We start from the raw sequence: 22,591 nt of genomic DNA, 5'->3' as shown, positions 1-22,591 counted from the left end.
TAAAATTACACAGACAGATCAAAGAGATAAAATCAAGTCCAGAAGTAGAACCACACATATACACATGGTCAGTTGATTTTGGACATAAGAGCCAAGGTAGGTTAATGGGTAAAAAAGAGTCTTTTTTACAAATGGTGCTGAAAAAAACAATCGGACATCCATATGAAAATATATATGTGCGTGTGTGTTTCTGGAATATTACCTTACTGTAAATACAAAATCCATCTAGGCATTCATCAGCAAAATCCATCTAGGCATTCTTGAAACTATACATTTCAAGAAAAACACAAAATCAAGGATTGTTTTGACCTTAGGTTAGGCAAAGAACTTTTAAAAGAGTAAACCCATTAAGAAAATAAAAAGGCAAACCACAGAATGGGAAAAGATATTTTCAAAACAGTTATTTTTTTTTGGTTTTTTAAAATTTTTTATTCATTTTTTTAAAAAATATTTAAAAATATGGAACACTTCACAAATTTGCGTGTCATCTTCTAAAGGATTTGAATACAGAATAAATAAATAACTATTCCAACTCAATAATGGGAACACAAAACTTCCAATTAAAAAATGGGTAAAAGATTTGAATGTTTATCTCGCCAAAGATGATAATCAAATAGCTAATAATCACATGAAAAATGCTCAATACCATTAGTCATTAGGGAAATGCAAATTAAACCACAATGAGTTCACAGAATGGTTAAAATTTAAAAGACTGAAAATACCAAGTGTTGGTAAGGATGTGGAAAAACTAGGACTTTCACAAATGCTAATGAAATATAAAATGATACATTGGCTTTAGAGAACTGTTTATTAGTTTCTTATAAAATTAGACTTTTAATTACCATTCAGCCCAAAAATTCCACTTGTAGGTATTTACCCAGTATAAATGAAAATATATGTATAAAGGAAAATCTGTATGAAAACATTTATAACATTAATATTTATAATAGCCCCAAAGTGGAAACAACCCAAACATCCATCAACTCACGAATGGACAAATAGTTGTACATCTATATTCACTGAATATTATTCAGCAATACTAAATGAGCTACTGATATGAGCAACAACATGGATGAATCTTAAAAGCATTCTGCTAAGTGAAAGAACCGAGGCATAAAAGTCTAAATACTACATGATTACATGTATATGATATTATAGAAGGAAAAATATATAGGTACAGAAAACAGAACAGTGGTTGCCATGAGTTAAGGTAGGGCAAAGGGATTATTTGCAAAGGGACTGAAGGGAACATTTTGAGGTGAGCGACGAAATGTCCTACATCTTATTTGTGGTGGTGGTTTCAAAATCATATACACTTGTCAAAATTATTGAAAGGATTGTGAGAAGAAGGCCTCAGACAAACAGGCAGAGCTGAATACTCTAAAAAAATACAACAAGAACAACAACAGGGAAAGAATCAAAAGCTGCCCAAAGGACCTGATTTGGGGGTCAGCAGAACAGGACAGACAGATCTGCTGTTCCATGAGGGTGAGGGACAGAATGATGAAGAAGCCAAAATGATAAAAGTCCTTCACAAATAATTTATGATGTTAAAAATAAATGACAAAAGTGAATTAACAAGTCCCCGTGGGGGCCAGGAAGGACTTCCCTCCCCATCCCCAAGCTATTAAGCTGGAGTGAAACACCTGGCTCCCTGTAGCCAACTTAGATGGGAGCAGACATGCAGACAACTTCCTCCTTGTCAGGTGTCTCAAGGGAAAAGGGAGGAAAGGTTGGGGTGCTTTTCTAGAGTGAATTTGGCCAGCAGAGCTCACTTTGAATCTCCAATCTGGAGATTCAACACAGGAACACAGGAAAGCTGAGACTGAAACACCTCTGTGAATAGGTGTGCTGACTAGCACCATAAGGTGGCCAGTCTGGAAATTGCATGGTCAAAAACAGTGCTCTCTGTATCCAACCACTGGGAGAAAATCTGTGCCCCACTAGTGAGTCCCTGGCCCAGTTTTGACAACTTAAGCTAGGCAAATTTGAAGACCAAGAATAAATTGAACCAAATATCAAATAAGAGCTGTGGGAAAAACAACAACAACAACAGGCAAGTGATAAAAGTTAGCTATCAGAGTAAATTTGCCAACATATTCAGATGCCTAGACATCAGCAAAAAGTTACAAGCCATATTAGGAAAAAGGAAGAGATGGCCCAGCCGAAAGAATAAACCAAATATTCAGAAGAGATACAGGATTTAATACATAATCAGTGAGAATCATATACCTCTCCTAAATCACTTCAAATAACTTAAAGAAAATATAACTAAAGAAATAAAGGATATTAAGAAGACACTGGGAGAGCATAAAGAACAATTTGAAAGCCTGCCAAGAAAATAACAGGCCTTATGTGAATGAAAGACACAATGGATGAGATTAAAAATACATTAGAGATAGGAAGCAGATGTGGTTTACCCACCTAACACATGAGAGGTCCAAGGTTTGGGTCCCAGTGCTTCCTAAAGAAGAAGAGCAGATGCCACACTGCTGCAGTGAGCTAGACACCACACCCACTGAAACTAGCAGACACTTCAACAAGCAGATGCCACAAACCAGCAGACACCAGAGCCTGTGGGGAATAGATGTGTCTCAGGCTGTTGGGCACTTGCCTCCAATGTAGGAGATCCTGGATGGGGTTCCCAGTGCCTCCAGTAGAAGGTGAGCAAACAATGAGCAGACAGACAGACTAGAGAACTATCTTGGGGAGGGTAGGAAAAATGGAAAAAGAAGACTAACGGACAATGAGCAGACAGAAGAGGGAGCCATGGGAGGCAGGCAATACGTAAAAATAAATAAATATTTTTAAAATCTTTTTAAAAAGTCACTAGAGGCACATAAAAGCAGATTTGAATTGCTTGAAAACAGAATTAGTGATTTTGAAGACACTACAGCTGAACTGGAAAAGAAAGAAGAAGCGAAAGAGAAGAGGATGAAAAAAATGAGTCTTAAGGAATTGAATGACAATGCAAAATGTACAAACATTCACATTATTGGTGTCCCAGAAGGAGAAAAGAATGGAAAAGGGGCAGAAGGAATATATGAGGAAATAATGAGTGAAAACTTCCCACCCCTTATGAAGGACCTAAATATCAATATCCAAGGACAATGCACCCCAAACAGAATATTTCAGAATAGATCTACTCCCAGATACCTACTATACAGAATGACAGATATCAGAGATAAAGAGAAGATTCTCAAAACAGAAAGAAAAAGCATAGCATCACATACAAGGGAAACTTGATAAGATTAAGTGTCATCCTCTCATCAGAAACCATGGAGGAAAGAAGAAAGTGGTATGGTGTATATAAGGTATTGAAGGAGAAAAACTTGGCAGTTTTTCTGTATCTGAATTCTGTATCTGGCAAAGCTGTCCTTCAAAAATGAGACTGAGTTCAAAGTCCTCACAGACAAACAAAAACTGATAGATTATGTTACCAAAGACCAAAATTGCAAGAGATACTAAAGGGGGTGCTGCAACCTGAAAGGAAAAAACAAAGGTGAGAGATTTGGGAAACAGTTTATAAATGAAAATTATTAGGAAGGGTAAACTAAAGGATAAGAAGATGAATAATAGAATGACATGATAACAAAGAGCTGAAGGACAAAATTGGTGAAGTAAGTAATGCCTTTACAATAAAAACACTGCATATTAATGGTTTGAACTCCCCAATCAAAAGATATAGACTGATAGAATGGATTTTAAAAAATAAGCCATCTATATGTTGTTACCAGAGACCCACCTCAAACATAAGGTCACAACCAAGCTAAAAATGAAAGGCTGGAAAAAGATATTCTATGCAAATAGTTACCACAAACAAACAAACAAAAAAAAAAAGCTGGAGTAGACCAAATAAATGTTAAATAACAGTATTATAGTATATGAACAATAATTATACAGTGCAACTTACAAATCGTTCCTGTGATCAGTATTCTGTAATTTTTTAATACAAAATAAACACCTTGTTTTTAATTGAGGAGGGCTGGAGAAGAGATATATTTTTAGACACTTCATTTTTCTTTAACCTTTTCTTATTCATACTCTTTAATTAAAATAATCTATCTGGATAAATAATGATTTAGCATGACTACTGTTGAACAAGATTTTGAGTTTTTCTGCCTCATAAAATTATGAGTTGGCAAATTGTTATCTGCTGTCATTCACTCAAATAAGATGTGAAGAAATCCCAAATAGGAATTTGATTATCTACAAAGAATTATGGCCTAAATGGAAATTAAATAGCTAAACAAATAATTTCTTTCTTTCTTAGAGATTATTATGTCCAATAGTTAAAGCTGTAATATAAAATTAGAATTACGCTATAGTTAATTTTTATTATATTTGAATTATTATTTACCTTTATAAATAGTTGTTGCTATGCTATTTTTTTATAATTGGTTATATTAAATCTAACCTGGTCTTCCACTTTCTTTCAAAATGTATAATTTCCTTCTATCTATTTTTCTATTTATCTTACAATTTTCTAATAAAGGACTTTTTAATAGCTTTTTAAAAAAGCCATTGATTATATACTTTGGATAGAGCATATGGTATGTAATATATCACAATAAAACTGACTAATAAACAAATAATTGTGCAAGAATAGGCAGAAAGAGCAACTATGTACAGCAGGGGAGAGAGATTGAAAAGTGAGAAATTTTCTTATATTGTTTGTTTTTTGTTTATTATTATTGAAATCACGAAAATGCTTTCATAATCATTGAAGTCATGAACATACTACTATGTAATTATACCAATACCATTGATTGCACACTCGACTTTGGATAAATTGTATGCTTTATTAATATGTATCAATAAAACCTGTTTAAAAATAAATTCATTGATCTACACCCTTACAAAGGGTGAATTTTATTTTGTGTAAATTGTATCTCAATAAACCTGACTGAAAAATAAATAAAAGATATCTAGGAATAAATCTAATATGTAAGAAAATTATTAATAAAATTACAAACCTTTATCAAAGGCAGTAAATGTAAATTTGGAAAAATGCCAGAATGTACCATTTTTGTGAAAAGGAAGGATTTTAATCAAAAAGATGTCAATTCTGCCCCCATATCATTCTACAGATTCAGTACAGAGCCAAGAATAACCAACATGGCTTTCTTAGAATTTGACAATCCTATTTTAAAGATAAGACGGAGAGCAAAGGGCCAAAAATAAACAAGACAATTTATTTATTTTTTACTTGATAGAATCAATTTTTTAAAATTATTTGTTTATTTTTAAAAATTACATTCAAAAAATATGAGGTCCCATTCAACCCCACCGCCCCCAACCCCCAATCTCCCCACAGCAACACTCTCCCCCATCATCGTGACACATCCATTGCACCTGGTAAGTACATCTCTGAGCATCACCGCACCCCATAGTCAATGGTCCATTTAGAAAGAACAAAAAAAACCAAAAGGGTATGGTAGGGGTAAGGTAAAGAGCAAATAGCTTGACATTATGAACCAAGATTCCTTATAAAGCACTAATAAATAAGATAAGTACAGACAATTGCGTTAACAGAATAAAACAGAGAGCCTAGAAATAGGTCCAGGTATCTATAGAAAGTGGGTAATATGATGGAATTTGAATTTAAGCCAGCAGTGTGTAAAATAATATTGAAACAAATGGCTTTCACATAGAAAAAATCTATCTATATTTCACAACACATACCAAAAAACAGAACAAACGAATAGATTAAACAATTAAATGTAAAGCCAAATTTTGAAACTCTTCAAAGAAAATTTAGGGAACATTTTTTATGATCATGGGATAAGGAAATATTTCTGAAATATGACACAAAAAGCATAGTTCTTAAAAGATTGACAAATTTGACATAGAAATTTAAAATCTCTGTAGGATAAAGGACCCTGTGAAAAAAGTAAAAAGCCAAGTGACATACTAGCAGAAGATACATGCAGCACATATACCCAACAAAGTATTAGTATTCAGAATATATGAAGAACTCTTACAATTCAATAATAAAAGGTAACGCTACAGAAAAATAAACAAAAGTGGGTGACTCTGGGTGTTGGGGGTGGGGAGGAGGATAGACTGGAAAGGAATGAAGCTAGGGCTAGAAACTAAGGGAAGTTAGTTTATCTGTAATGATTTATTTTTTTCAATAAAACATACGTGAAGCAAAAATTACAAAATGCTAACATTTGTTCATTCTCATTGGTATGTTCGATACCAATATTTGTTCATGATTTTGGATTCTTTTCTGCAGTCCTTTTAATATCTTTTATGTTCTTTAAAATTAAAAATAAGAAAATAAACTTTGAAAACTAAAAGTTATGACAAATTTAAGAAAAGTGAAGAAACAGAAGTTAAAATTATAAATAATACAGTAAACATGTAATAAAATAGAAAATATACCAGCCATAATCAATTAGCAGAAATAATAGCAAAAACATCCCTTTGCAAAACTAAATGCTCAAACTAAATATGTTAATCTACTCTTTGTACAGATGAATAAATCGAGATTTAGAGACCACCCAACTAGTAAGTAGCAAAGCTAAGATAAAAATTATTTTAAAGCTACAGTAACATTTAAACTTTGTAACTAGTGTAAGAAGAGACAGACAAAAGGAAATGTAAAATAAATCCCAAATTGAATCTAGTATATATATAAATTTAGTACATACGAAATGTGTATCACAAAACAATGGGAAAGAATGAATTATTATTACATGATGTGAAACAATTGAAAGGGAAAGTAATTTAGAAAATTACCTCACACCACAAACCAAAATAACTTCTAGAGGGGTTAAACACCTAAACATAAAGAATAAGTACCAGAACAATAATCCGTTTTATCATCTATCCAATTTTAAACATTAATTCATCAGAAGAATGTGCAAATGAAAAGATATAGTTACATAAAAATTAAGGTTGTGCATAAAAATTAATTTAAAAAGCAATCTTGGACAGTATTTTCCACATATAAAACTAAAAATAAAGGTCTAAATGTACACATTGGCAACACAAATGAATGAGAAACAGAATATTTCAATAAAATAAGGTACAAAGGTCATGAAAATATTATCATAGAAAGGAAACAAAAGTGACCAAGAAACAGAAAATGTATTCGAGTTCATTATAATAAAACAAACATATTTTAAAACAGTACATTTGAAAAATATTTTAAAAGAATGATAATATGCAGCACTGACATAGGTGTATGAGCAGAAATTGGCAGTTTGTATAATAGTACAACTTCACATAAATAAACCAAGGGTTTTTATAGGTCTAGTAATGCCTCTTATAAAATCCGTCTTAAGAAAACCATTCATTTATTCAACAAATATTTAGTGTCAAGCATTGTTCTAGGCACAGAGGATGCAATAGTGACCAAAACAGAGAAAAATCCCTGTCCTTTCAGGGCTTAACATTCTGATACAAGGATTCAGACAACAAATAAGAAAAATAAATAAAATATCTAGTCTGTTAGGTGATGATACAGGCCAGGGTTGGGGGTGGTAAGAAAGGGAAAGAGTAAGTGTTGGGGGAGAAAGTTTTGGATTTTTATGTAAGACGGTCACAGAGACCTCACCAAGGTAACATTTGAGTCAAGACCTCGAAAAGGTGAGGTTCAGAGATATATATACATATACATTGCAGGGCTATTCACATTAACTTACAATTGAAAACAATTTAAACAGCCAATATGGGATTTATTAAATAATTACAGTATAAAGCGTACAAATGAAAATTACACAGTTCTTAAAAATTGGTTTGAAGGCTGTTTAATGACATGGGGAAATGCTCACAATATAATATCAATGGAAAACACGGGTATAAAATTATACATATAAGGTACGATTCTAATTATGTTATCATGGAAACAAATCTGGAAGGAAGTAGATTAACTTATCTTTGGATTAGAGGTTCATAGGTGATTTGTGTCAACTTCTCTCCATTTTCCAAATTTGCTATAATGAGGCTGTTTCATTTTTATAATCAGAAGAAAAGTTTAAATGTAGCTATTACAGTCTTAAGGCGGATTATAAATGTAAAGAATTTTGAAATGGAGGCTCTAGTAGGTCATGCCTAGAATACTAGGTCCAGGCTTGGACATTAAACATTAACAGTAATACTGAAAACTAAAAATATATGTCATAAGAGCTCAAGAATTTGAAATATATAGGCTGGAGAAAAGATGAAAGAAATTAAATAACAAATTTTAAATACTTGAATGGCTATCAAAGGGAAGGGAAATGAAAATTACTTGGCATCAGTGTTACTCCAAGGAGCAAGACCAGTGGGCTGGATTCAGAAAACAGATTTCAGTTCAGTATGAAAAAAATCACCAGCAATCACAACTGTCTATTATCAAGTGGTGTTAAACAAACTTTATTGGAATTATTCACACTGAAAATAGATGACCATATGTACTGGATGATAAGACTGCCATTACATGATCACTAATGACCCTGCCATTTCTGAGTTCTTTTTGTACTATTTTTAAAAGCTGTTTTACACTATGATTACTTACATAATTCCATCTCCATCCACTCCCCCCTCCAAAATATCTATGTAATACAGTATTCCTTTTAAGGGTCAATTTTTTAAAGAGAAAAGCATTCTGCAAAATATGCATCAGGAAGGTTTTTACTTTCCTTTTGTTTATGGTGAGACCTACTATATACAGACATTAATAACTTTAAAATCCTGTTTTTCAATATAAAACAATGTTTTCTTTAATCAACCAATATTTCAATTTACCATTATCTTCCCTCTTAAGAAGAAACTACCTTGACCATTACATTAATGAATATGTGATAAATCACGTTGCCTCTATTTCACAGTATTCCACACCATTTTTTTAAATGTCCTTATTTTATTTCAAATCTACAGTAGCAGAAATATCACCCATTTCACAGATTTCCAACAGATATTAGAATACAGTCTGGTTCTTTCCTTAGCTCTAGGACAGTCACAATTTCAGCCATCTCAGGAATGAAAGAAGAAAGAAGCCTTCCTGTGATTTTTTCCAAAACCTGTGAATACTTCTACCAAAATGAATAACTCTCCAAATTATGTGTAAAATATTTAGTGTTACTTAAATGAATAATAGAGCCTGAACCAACTGTGCAGAACCATAAGAATGTAGTATAAAGAAGAGCATGGATTATTGATCCTTACAGTTGAGAGGGTCTTAATAAATTATCTAGGTCTAGTCCAACTACTCTCATCTAGTTATGGAAATTGAGGCCCAATGAGGACAATTGACTTGTCTTAAGAATCTAAGTCAGCACCCAAACCAAGACTAAAATCCAGACTAGACTATTGAATTTTCATTTTAGACTGATTCATAATATCCAGTTCTTTATAAGATTTTTTTTTCCTTGTCAGGTGCCTCTTACTTTAAAGTGAGAGTTCCAGTCAAGCAATATGACATGTAACTTGGTTTTCAAGTAAGTCTGTATGTCTGTGGTCATACCACTGGAGAACCCCTTCCCTTCCCTTACTATTTCAGTACTATCATCTGCCAAATATCTGCAAAATGGATATGCATTAGCTACCCTTAACTGTTAGTAAGTACTGTGGGTGTCAAAGTGTGGACTGGTAGAAACTGAGTGTCATTTATCAATAATCAACTTTGCCATAATATTAGATAGTGTTAGTCACACCTTCTTCTTTAAGGCAGTATATTTTCCTGTATTCACTAACCACAATTTATAAAGAAATTTTTCAGTGGCTTTTAGAAAAATATTTATCATCACTGCATTTAAACCCTCAGTCCCAAGGTTGTCAGGAAACATGTCCTTTTTGCTTGCCGTTGTTTCCTCCATGCCTATAAATGCTAGGTATTCAATAAATATTTGTCCAACATTGGATGAAATCTCCCCTCTTGGTTCTTCCACAATACTGTATCTCCTGGTTTTCCTTCTTTGTCTTGGACCTCTCCTCCTTTGTAGTCTTCACAGGCTCATCTTTGTTTTCTCATACCTTAAGATAAGCAGTCCCTAGAGTACCATCTTTGGATCTCTTCTTTATACCTGTATGACTATAGGCAAATCAAGTCACTACCTGTCTCAGGATCAGTTTACTCATTCATAAAGTGGGGGATTGCCTCTCCACTGCCTAGAGAGTAAAGTCCTAATCTCCCAGGCTAGCATTCAATATTAATTACACTCAAGCCCTCCACCCAACTTTCCAAGCATTTCTCACATACTGTCTTTGAACGTACACTTTACTCAACATAACTGAGCTCCTTGTTGCTTCCAGTACTTGTTCTCAGTTGTTCTGGCCCCTGCCTAGAATACTTCTTCCATCCTCCAAACTCTGCATGTCCAAAGTTTGTCTAATCTTCAAAGCCCAGTTCAAATGCACTTCCAAGAAGCTGTTTTCAACCTTAGTTGTGAGGCCTCTCATGAGCATGGATCTCATCCTCCTATTACTATGCTTCTCTATGCATTTCTTCTCTCTGCCACTTGGCTGCATTGTCTTGGAGATTACAGGCTATTCTTAAATCATCTTGTATCTCCCACATTGCCAGTGGCTTAAAGTAGGCATTTGTAACCTTATACTGATTGGATTCAGCTTAGATCAAGTCAGTCACCCTGCTTAAAACCCTTTAAATCATTTCCTCTTGTTTCTGGGATAAAGATCAAAATCCTTACAATAGCTCACTCCAGCCACATCAGCTTTTATTCAATTTCTCAAATTCGCCATGCTCTTCTCCTCTCAGGGCCCTTGTACATGCTCTTTCCTCCATCAATAAAAATGGTCCACCATCTCTATCATTCTCACGCACCCCCATATACATCCCTACTTGGCCTTAATATCAGCTCCTTTAGGAAGCTTTTCTTAAACTTCAGGAGTGTTTTCTTAAATTCTGTTATGTACCTTCACAGATAGACCCATCCCCATACTTTTCTTTCATCACATTTATCACTAACCGAAATATCATGATTGTGTGATTAGCTCATTAATGGTGTCTTCCCCATCAAACTCTAAGATCCAGGAAAGCAGGGAGAGTGTCTGTTTTCCTTTCCTTTGTATCCTTTGCACAATGACTAACCACATCACTGCATGCATAGCTGTTGAATGACTGAATCAATGAATGATTGAGTTACAGGTAAATACTTGGAATTTAAGGTGAATAAAATCTTTGCCTGGTTTCCTGTCCTTCCTTTCAAGTAAAATTGGGATGCCACATAGCTCTCTGGGACAGGCAATCTGGCTTTCTATTCATCATAATAAATGTATAAAATAGAATGATCCCTGCTGCCCAGAGGCTGAAGGGAGCCAAGAAGCCAAAGTTACTTTTCTTTAATAAATATGCAGTCTTCCAAAAAAGTAGCACCAAGTAGTTCATTATTCATTTTAAAAATATTTATTAAGCACCTACTCTATGTCATACTCTAAAGTAGGGACTGATGGTACAGTCAGTTGCATAGAAACAGTCCCTATCTGCTTGGATTATGTAATCAAATAGTGAACAGAAGCTACTGGGAAACTAGGATTTTTAAGGAAAAGCAAACCTTTATAACAGTAGTAACCATTGAATAATGATGCTCTTTTTGGAGGATGTAAATTCTCTGTCAAAGGAGATATTCAACCCAAAGGTGAAAGATCATCTGGACCTCTTGAATTAGATAATCAGGTACTTTAGACCAGTGCTATTCAAAGTGTCAGTCTGTGAACTTTTATTACCAGTCAGCAATGACAAAAATTGAGAGTAAGCACTTAGAAAATTTTATAGCAATTTGACAGAATAATATTATGTCTGTTGAATCTAATAATAAAAATGTGGGCTTATATTTTGTCTGTCTTTTTATTTCAGTTTTCCAGTAATTCATAGTTATGGTATTTTACTAAAGTAACAGTCTGTGATGGATTGAGACATAAAAAAAAATGTTTTAAAAAAATCTGGTCCTTCACTACAGATGGTTTGACCAGCACTACAGGAGAGACTTGCTACTCAATGTGTGGTCAGTGGAACAGCAGTTTCAGAATCACCTAGGAACTTCTTAAAAGGCAAACTATCAGGTCCCACCTCAGATCTCCTGAATCAGAATTGCATTTTAATAAAATTCCCAGGGAATTCTTTTGCACATTAAAATTTGAGAAACACCAGCCTAGATGATTTCTAAATCCCCTTAAACCATTTAGATTTCATGATTTACTTCAGAGACAAAATTTCAGAGATAAAAGACCCTTGGAGACAGAGTCTATTTATTGGTGGAAAAACTGAATGCTATGGAGGGGAAGTCATTTGCCCAAGGTAATTGGCAAATTCTGGCAGGTAAATTAGCAGAGCTAGGAAACAAGCCAGGTTTCCTAACTCCAGGTCAGTTTTTCCCCATAGCACACTGCAAGTTCCTTCCTTTTCACCCCAATCCCTACTCTGTACCATCCCGTCAGTGACATAATTGTTTCTGAGATACTTTCAGAAAAAGTGGTTAATTCTTCTACCTTCCAAACACTGTATGAACTTTGAATCATCACTTAATTGAATTTCTGCCTTATGATAATTACCCTTAACTCCTGCCTCTCAAATTCTCCAAACATTCCTATCTTAGCTACTATGTGGTCATTCTGGAACTTCAGAAGGAGTAGCAACTACCAATTCCTGGTCTTTTCAAACACATAAGAAAGTTTTGTTCACATCAGTCTAATTGATACCAGATAGCAAGCTCTTCCAAGGAAGGAAACATACATGTCAGAGCTGTTGATGTGTATAATCAGTTTATGGCTGACAAACAAGGGAATGGGATGTTAAACCATATTAATAATAGTATAGTCTCTAGAATGAGGTAAATGATGACCCCTCACTTTGTTGTTTTTTTCATATCTGGGGTTTGAGGGGAGGCATGGTTGCTATCTTCAACTATCTGAAGAGTTATTATTATGAAGAAGCAAATTCTTTCCAGAAAGTCCAAAAGAGTCAATGAATAAACATTTCAAAGAGACAGATTTTGGCTTAAAATGGGCATTACATTATGACAATCAGAGTTACTCTAAGATAGAAAGACTCACCTAACAAGCTCTCTGTTACTACAGGGAGTTCAAATAGAAATCAGTCAACAAACTGGATGTTTAAGACAAATTCAAGAAATGGGTAGAGAAGTAAAGCTTAATGATCTTTAGGGAGATCTCCAGTTCTAAGGTTTTAGTATTCTAAAATTTTCAGTACAGGGAGCCTCTAAGCACTGAGGAAGAAAGGGCAAGACTGAGTCCTAAAAGGGACAGTCAGAGGCTGGTTGTGGAAAAGATGAGGCTATATGACAGTAGTAAAGTGAAGTCTTTCCAGGCATCCTATTCAAAGAGCAGCAGGCTGGTCAAGGAAAACCTAGGAAACCTAGGTGAGGCTTGGCTCCACAAAGACCAACTACTCTGCCTCACTCTAAGCTCTCCTTGTTCTACGCAGAGGCCAGGCCACTCCTTTCTTTTCTACTGTACTCACACCTGCCCAAAGATAAAGGTGCAAAATTCTCCCCAAGGAGGTTAAGAACTGGATTCTGGAAACAGTTTATCTGTGTTTTAATTCCCAACTGAGATATCTCATTACTCTATAACCTTGGACAAGTTGCACAACCTCTCTGTGCCTCAGTTTCCTCATCTGTCAATCAAAGATAATAAGTGTCTGCTTCCTAGGGTTAATGTAAGAACTCAGAGAGGCAAAACAAATTGTTAAGCCCTCAGTCAGGGATCTGAAACATACAAAGAACTCAATAATCTTAGCACTAGTATTGTTGATGTTACAATTACTACTCTGAGCAAGACAGTGTCTCTACCTCAGAAAGCCCCTATCAACTTTCCAGACTCCTTCCCCTGATAGTTCAGAGAGTCCTGACATAGCTCCAGACATCCAGAGCCTACTGAATCTCAATAAACCATACTATTTGTATTCCCAATCCTGGCTCCTCACTCTGCTTTTTCAAAATCTAACAGCCACCCCTCGCCCAGTCTTCCCAGTCCTGCCTGTGCCACCAGCAGCTACAACCAGAAGAGCAGGAAACTGGAGGTCAGTGCCAGACAAACCATCAGGTGTTTTCTTTTTCCCAAAGACACAGCTGGGCCCAACACCATGCCTGCTACTGGGATAGGGTGGGGTATCTGAATCTCTGGTCCAGGCTGTCAGCTCAAATAGCTGAGAATGGGAACAGGAGTCAATGAGATTGTGTTTCCCAAACAGAAGGAAGAAAACTGTTTCCCAAGTTTGTGGAGGAACTCAGGCCCAAGCACACAGTGAGCCTTTTAAAGAAAGGGGAGAGGTCTCAATCTCCAAAAAACAGTGATTTACAACTTTCTACTCACTTGCTTCTGAGGGAGATAGTGGGGAGAAGGGGAAAGTGCCTGCATGATTACCTCCTTCTTTTTCCTTTCCAGCAGTGAGAAGCAGCTGCAGAGAAAGAGTTAAAGGAGGAAGGAAGCTCCAGCCATTACCCTATCCCTTGGTGCCTAGGGCTGTCTGGGGGGTCCTGGCAGTACTGTCTGCTCTGGCTAGGTGCCACTCGGTGGCTTTCTGCAGCAGCTGCGGGGGAGGGGGGGGGAGCGATTTGCAAGGTCAATGTTGACCTGCTTCCGAAGAGGAACAAAACAATTCACTGACAATGAAGCAAATCGCGCATACACCACATCGCAACCCACCCCCCCCTCCAAAAATTCAGGCTTTACCCCAGTGCCTCCGTGCCGGATGCCGCCTCTGGGCTTCCACCAGCCCCACTGGCGAACCCAGGATAGCATCACAGCTGCAGAGCATGTCTCGCCTCCCCGGCCAACCCAAGGAGACTCTCAGTATGGGGGAGAGATGCTATCGCTAACGCAGACCTGGGCTTGGGGGAGGGGGAAGGAGGGACATCTATGTTTCTTACCAAGCTCCACAGTCACTTCCCCGCAGCAGAGAGAAGGATGAATGAACTGAAACAAGTTGGAGGTTGAGCCCTGACAGAGCTCGGCTTCCTCTTCTCTTTCTGTGGGTCTCTCTCCCGGTCCCTCTCTCTGTCTGTCTCTCTGGTTTGCTCTCTAGCTTGCGCGCGCTCACGCTCTCCCTCTCCCTCTCCCTCTCCCTCACCCTCTCCCTCTCCCTCTCCCTCTCCCTCTCCCTCTCCCTCTCCCTCTCTCTCTCCCTCTCCCTCTCTTTCCCTCTCCCTCTCTCTCTCCCCCTCTCCCCTTCTCTCTGTCTGTCTGTCCTGTCTGTCTGTCTGTCTGTCTCTCTCTCTCTCTTTCTCTTTCTCTCTCCCTCTCTCTCTTCCTCCCCTCCTCCCCTCCCTCTTTGCTGGCTTTGGGTTCACCACTGCCTGGTGCTGAGCATGAGACTGTGCTGGGGCTCGGTATAATACAGCGCTGCAAAGCTTTGGATCTGTGGCTGTTTTAGGAAAGACTAAAGTAATATTTTATTCTTTACAGTATCCAGTAGAGAAATAAAGGGAAGCTCAGAGAAAAGGGGAGGAGCAGAGGAAGCAAAATGAAGAGAAAGAGAGCAAAAGGGTAAGAGCGAATAGGAGGATAGAGGAAGTATGGGTTACCACAGCTGATGTATGATGCTTACTTGCAGCTGCAAAACAGAAGATAAGTGCACTGCCTCCCTCTTTATCTCCCTTACATCCCTACTGACAAGCCTTCTTAGCCTAGCTCCAAATAAAGGTTTAACAATCTCGTCTGTTCAGATTCCATCTCTGAGTACAGTAATTAGTTAAAAACAGTATGGATCAAAGGAATTGTTCACACTCTGCTAAAAAGAGTTCAGCGACATTGATCCCGTAATGACCTAACTTCAGCCCTCAATCCCAAAGAAGTCAAAGTGTGGGACCCAATTCAAAAGTGTCAGCTTGAGCTTCCCTCCAGGAAAGACAGACCAGCAGCAAAGCCACAATGCTTTCCTCTAAAATTCTCTGTAGGAAATGTAAGTCTATGTTAGTGTGTGAACCCACACGTGAGTTTGCACAGGGGGAAAGGAAGTGAGAAGGGGAGGAGATCGACTCAAAGAATAAGGAATTATATTCCCAAAAGGCAAACTGGAAAAAAATGGGCAAAGTACAGAAATAATGCAATAGAGGTTGGAAAGAGACCTAGACTTAAAATAAAATAAAAGAACTTGGTTATGAATCCTGCCTCTGAAAATTACTCTCCTGAATTACCTTGGACAAGTCACTTATTTAATCTGGCCCTCAATAGTGAAATGAATGGGGATGAATGTAGATGATCTTGAAAGTCCCTTCCAGACCTAAGAATTTAGGATCTGAAGACAGGAAAATCCCAGGTGATGGAGGAGTTTATCCTTGTAAAGTAAAAAAGAGACTGTAAATTTAAAAGGCTCATCAGAGATGAGTCCTTAAATGGAACCTAAAATCACATTGATTCAATGTTCCATTTTGAGTGTTTCAGGAGCAGTTTGAATATGAGACTAGGTGCAAAGAGTGCCATCTATCAAAGAATTCAGCTTCCACCCACGCATAATGCTTATCATAAAAGTTTTCTTTGTGAAACTCTTCCTATTGTGATTTTGAGACCATTTAGTCAGAGAATCGAAATTGTCATTTCAGGGTATCTGATTGAAAATGAATTACTTTATATATTTTAAATACATTGGCCTCAATATACATCCACTGCCTAGGATACGGTAGACGTTTAAAAATTGGTCCACAATGAAATACTTCTATTTAAACTACCACCCTGATGTGTTGCTTTTATTTGACAATATTCCTAATATTCTCTACTACTGCCTATTCAGTTACATGTGCTCTGTTCCAGCTATATACTTCTTCTAAGATATGTATACATATGCTGAACATACAGATGATGGAAATCCACAGACCAAAAGTTACTGAGCAGAAAGGTCCCAAAAAGACAACGATCCCATTATACAGAAAGAGAAATTGGCCTGAAGAAAAAAATAGAACTCATGCAAAGTCAAAGTGAATCCGTGGCAGAGTCAAGACAAGTACCCAGTCTACTGACCTCAGGTCAAGTATTTTGTCTACCAAAACAATATAGAAGTATCTGTACACAAGATAAGTGTGTATGTGTGCCCATCATTATGTGTTAGTACACATTTTGTGTATAGATTTGTTTGCATAGATGTCCACTGTATTTAATGGATTTGTATAATGGCAAAATGAAATACTGTGAATTGGCATGATGCTGCTGTATAAGTTTCCCAGGAATGTCATTACAAATTACCACAAGCTCAGTGGTTTACGGCAACAGAAATGTATTCTCACACAGTTCTGGAGGCCAGATATCCAGAATCAAGGTACTGGCAGGGTTGCAGTTCCTCTGAAGGCTCTAAGGGAGAATTTTTCTTTGCTTTTTCCACCTTCTTATGGCTCCTGGTACTCCTCAGTTTATAGATGCATCACTCCAATCTTTAATTTGATCTTTACATTGTCGTCTCCTCTCTGTCTCTGTGTGACCAAATCTCCTGCTGCTTTTGCTTATGAAGACACCAGTAATTTGATATAAGGCCTATCCTAAATCAAGAATGATTTCATCACAAATCCTTAACTGATTATATCTGTTAAAACCCTGTTTACAAATAAGGTCACATTGTGAGCTTCCAGTGGACATGAATTTTGGACGAACACTATTCAGCCCACTACACTTGTCAACTTTCAGTTTTGTCAAATAAGGTTACTAAGCAAAGAAACCATCTAGAGTACCGACATTTACAAAAGGAATATTTTCAAGCAGAGAATGTAGAAAAAGATACTTTGAGAACTGAAACTGTTCTAAAATCATACAATTTAACTGTATGAAAAATTATTAATTCTATCACATTTCTCATTTTACTGCAAACCACAGAAATTTTCACTAGGGCCTTTTTCTAGTAATGGTGAGAGTGTCCATCAAACTAAACTTAATGCAGATAAAAATATTAAATTCTGTACAAAATATAAAAATAACAATCTGAGTGCACCAGAAAGTAACAAAAATCAGGCAGAAATTTGGAAGAAGGGTATCCTTCCCACATTTTTAAGACTTTTGCCTGAAGGCAGACCCCAGTCAAAGTAGTAACTGAAACTCTAGAGAACCTAGAAATCACTGTTATACTTTTAAATATTTAAAACCTGGCTCTTGAGGGGGAAAAAAAACCTGGTTCTCTTCGTCAATTTCCTTGGTATAAATACCTCAACAATGGCCAATTCTATGAACATGGAGTTGGAAAGAGATGGCACCAGTGGCTCTAATAAGACAGTGCCAGTAGCTCCAGCACACAACTGATTACAGTCCTAGAGGTTTGAAGATCCAGAGGACAGAGTTACAACCACAGCTGGAAAGTGACCATGGAAATTCAAGAGAGGAGAGGACCACAGAGTGGGAACCCGCAATTCTGTGTACAAACTCCATACATATCATGGGTGAAACCATTAAATATGCAAGTGGGGACAGATTCCAAACAGCCCTAATAAGGCAGTTTTCAGTGCTTCCTAAAACCAAGCAGGCAGCATTTGATGTTACAATTCAACCACATTAACTGCCTACTAAAACAAACCAAAAGAATCAATAGCCTTCAGAGGAAGAAAAGAGAATAAAGAGATCCAACCACATATCATTCACCATGCCCAGGATCCACAATTGCCAGGGGAAAAAAAGAAACATAAAAATGTTAACCATAATCAAGAGAAAAGGCAATCACTAGAGAAATGACCTGAGATGGTCCAGAATTTGAAATCTGCAGAAAAGGATAATAACTACATTAATGAACATAAAGTAAAACATGTTTGTAATAAATGAACAAATGGAAAATCACAGCAGAAATATAAAAACAATAAAAACAATCTGATTGAAATTCTAGAACTGAAATATCTTAAGTAAAATTCACTTGTTGTGCTTATTCAAAATGATGGAAAAAACAGTCAATTTAAAGATAAATAAATAGATGTTATCCAGTCTGATATACAGAAAGAGAAAATATAGAAAAAATAAATAGGTCTCCGGTGATCTCTGGGACAATATTAGAGTTATATCATGTATGTATTTGGAGTCCATGAAGGAGAAGAAAGGACAAGGGGAAGAAAAATACATGAAAGATAATGCCTGAAGTATTCCAAAATTTTATGAAACACATAAATTTACAGATTCAAAGGTTTCAGTGAAACCCAAGCAAGATAAATAAAAAGAAAAACACACACAGGTACATTATAGTCAAATTTTTGAAAACCAAATATAATAAGAAATCTTGAAAGCAACCTCATTCCAGAAAAAAACATTTACTTACTGAAGAATGACAACAAAATTGACCACTGACTTCTCATCAGAAAAAAAGACAGCATGTTTTAGGTAATGAATTTTTAAAAATAAAATAAAATTGAGACAATTAATCTCCAATATACTTACATTAAAAGAAATACTAAAGAAAATTTCTAAGTCTGAAGAGAAATTATACCACATGAAATCCTAGACTTTTAGGAAGAAATGAAGACCCTCAAAAATGGAATTATGATGTGAGTAAATATAAAATAATATTTTCCTCTTAATTCCTTTGGGATATGTATAAGATTTGAAAAGAAAAAATCATAACATTGTAAAGTTCAGTGAATAATGTAGGGAGACATGATACACACAACAACTATAGCATGAAAGATGGGGCAGAAATAAATGGAATGATACATTGGCAAGGTCCTTATATTTTATGTAAGACAGTACAATATTAACTCTAAGTAGACTTTGATAAGGTAAGGATACATTGTGTCATGTCATCACTAGAGCAATCACTAAAAAGCTGAACTGGATATCCAGTTCACCCAAATTAAAGCAGGAAAGGAGGTAAAGGGAACAAGAAATATATTGTCCAAATGAAAAATCAATATTAAAATTATAGACATGAATCCAAATATATAAATAATTACATCAAATATAAATCCATCAAATATTTCAATTAAAGGGTGAAAATTGGTAGAAAGGATTTTAAAAATACAATGCTCAGCTATATGCAATTTATAAGGGATGCACTTTATATTTAAAGATATATAGTTTAGAAGTAAAAGTATTGAAAAATCCTTTTTTTATATAACATGGAAACAGTAAGCATAAAAAAGCTGGATTTGCTATATGAACATTAGATAAAATAAACTTCAAAACAAAGTCTTAGCAAAGAGTATCATCAGATATACAGAGGAAAATTTCATAATGGTAAAAGACTTAACTCATTAAGAAGACAAAACAATCATTAATGTGTATATGAATAATAATAGATCTTCAGAATACAAGAAGTAGCATTTCACAAAATTAAAGTCAAAATAAAGAAATCCACAGGCAAACGTGTAGATTTCATTATCCCTTTCATAAGAATCGATAGAATAACTAGACACAAACAAAATAGTGAAGACATAGAAACACTACCATGACCAAAACTTTTGACAACGTTGAACCTATTGAAATTTATAAAACACTACACCAACAACTATAGGATACATATTCTGTTTAAGTACACATGACAACATTGACCAAGAATGATCATAGGGTGGATCATTAATAATTCTCAAGATAATTCAAAATACTAAAGTTTACAAGTATGTTCTCTGACAACAATTGAATTTAATATTGGTGTCTCTCCAAGAAAAATAAAATACAAAAAGTCTGGTAAAAGAATGGGTATAAAACCTGCAGTATATTCATACAATGAAATACTACTCAGCAATAAACAAACAAGAATATACCCATACAATAAAAAACAACTTAATAATAAATAGAAACACACTTGATACATGTCAAAACATGGATGTACCTCAGATACACAATATTGAGGGAAAGAAGTCTGACACAAAGGAATACATACCAGATGGTTCAATTTTTGTGAAGGATAGAATAAATATGGCTAACCTAGGATGGAAAAAAGTAAAAGATTACCTCTGGGGAAGGGAAGATGGAAGCAAGGAATGAATAAGGAGGAATGAAGGTACTGTTTTGTAATCTTAAAAGGTGTTAGGTTTACACAGGTGGGTGTATTTGCCAAAACTCAGCAAATGGTACACTTAATATTTGTGTACTTCAGTGTATGAAAGATTTACCTTTAAAAAAACACAAACAAATATTGGTTTCTGGTTAATGCATGCTGACATGTTGGGGGCAGGGTGTAAAGATGTCTGCAAATTAATTTTAAATGCATCAATAAAGTAAAATGACTTGATGGTTGAATAGAAGGAGGGGCACAAGGAAGGAAATGAAAAAACAGAGGATTTGGGGATGATGGTGATGGACTAACAGGCAGAGCTGAATGGTCTCACAAAAACAATGGAGAAAGCCAAAAGCTGTCCCAGGGACATGCTTTGGGGATCAGAAGACTTGGACAGAGCTGCACAACACCCAGGAGGGTGAGGGACAGAGAGAGAAAGAACCTGAAATAACAAACATGAGATACCAATCCCCACAAGGCAGTCAGGAAGGGCTCCCACCCCCACCCTCAAGATAATAAGCTGGGGTAAAACCCTTGACTCACTGTAGCCAACTGAAAGTGAAGCAGACATCTTCCTCCCTGTCAGCTGTTTCAAATGAAAGGGGAGGGGAGGTCCGGGTGCTTATCTTCAGTGAATTTGACCAGCAGAGCTTGCTGGAACACAGGAATGTTGAGAATGAAACACCTCTGCGGATGGTGCACTGAATAGTGCCATCTGCTGGCTGGTCTAGAAATTGCATGGACTAAAATGGTTCTTGTTCTCTGTATCCAAACTCTGGGAGAAAATGTGTGCCCCAATAGTGAGTCCCTGACCTGATAATAAAAACTTAAGCTGGAAAATTTTAAAGACTGAGAAAAAGTTGAACCAAATATGAAAGAAGAGCTATGGGGGAAAAAATAGGCAAGAGAGAAATTACCCAGCAGAGTAATTTCATCAACATATTCAGATGTTTAGACATAAGCAAAAAATTACAAGCCAAAGTAGGAAACAGGAGGAGATGGCCAGTTAGATTAATAAAACAAATATCCAGAAAGAGATAAAGAATTTAGTACCATTAATCAGTGATAATGACTCAACTCTTCTAAGTCACTTCAAAGAATTTAGAGAAAATATGACTAAAGAAATAGAAGGCCTTGTGAGAGCATAGAGAATTATTTGAAAGTCTACAAAGAAAAGTAACAGACATGGGGATGAAAAATACAATGGGTAAGATTAAAAATGCACCACAGGCACATAAGAGCAGATTTGAATTGCTTGAAGAAATAATTAGTGATTTCAAGGACAGAACATCTGAACTGGAAAGGAAAGGAGAACTGAAAGAGAAGAAAATGGACAAAATGGAACAGTTTCAGGCAACTGAATGACAATGCAAAATGCATGAACATTCACATTATTGGTGTCCCAGAAGGAGAAAAAAAAAGGAAAAGGGGCAGAAAGAATATTTGAGGAAATAATGACCAAAAACTTCCCAAGACTTATGAAGGCTATACATATCAATATCCAAGAAGGACAATGCACTCCAAACAGAATAATTCAGAATATACCTACTCTGAGACATCTACTATTCAGAATGACAAATATCAGAGATAAAAAGAAGATTGGGGCTTTGTGGGTTTGAGGAGGGCTGGGGATGGGCAGAGGGGTAATATTGTCCAAAAATTGGGGGGAGGGAGGGGCAACATACGAACAGGGGAGAGTGTCAGGGGTTGGTTGAGAACAAAATGTTG

The 22,591-nt window shown here is 36.1% G+C and overlaps 1 protein-coding gene across 5 annotated transcripts in view; it reads right to left on the bottom strand.

Annotated features, from left to right (window-relative positions):
• The window catches only part of GABRA3 (gamma-aminobutyric acid type A receptor subunit alpha3), a 401,316-nt gene extending 386,008 nt beyond the window's left edge, over positions 1 to 15,308 (bottom strand). Inside the window, exon 1 of one of the 5 annotated variants that reach the window (XM_058290915.2) lies at positions 14,841 to 15,308. The gene's annotated coding sequence lies outside the window, so the exon portion shown is untranslated. The remainder of the gene's footprint in view (positions 1 to 14,840) is intronic. The other 4 variants (XM_058290918.1, XM_058290916.1, XM_058290917.1 and 1 more) reach the window with 4 other exon arrangements.
• Between the last annotated feature and the right edge of the window lie 7,283 nt (positions 15,309 to 22,591).

This window comes from Dasypus novemcinctus, chromosome X (genome assembly GCF_030445035.2).
Source record: "Dasypus novemcinctus isolate mDasNov1 chromosome X, mDasNov1.1.hap2, whole genome shotgun sequence".
NCBI classification, from domain to species: Eukaryota; Metazoa; Chordata; class Mammalia; order Cingulata; family Dasypodidae; genus Dasypus; species Dasypus novemcinctus.
Note: the sequence above shows the minus strand (reverse complement) of the source record. Positions and strands in the feature narration are given on the sequence as shown.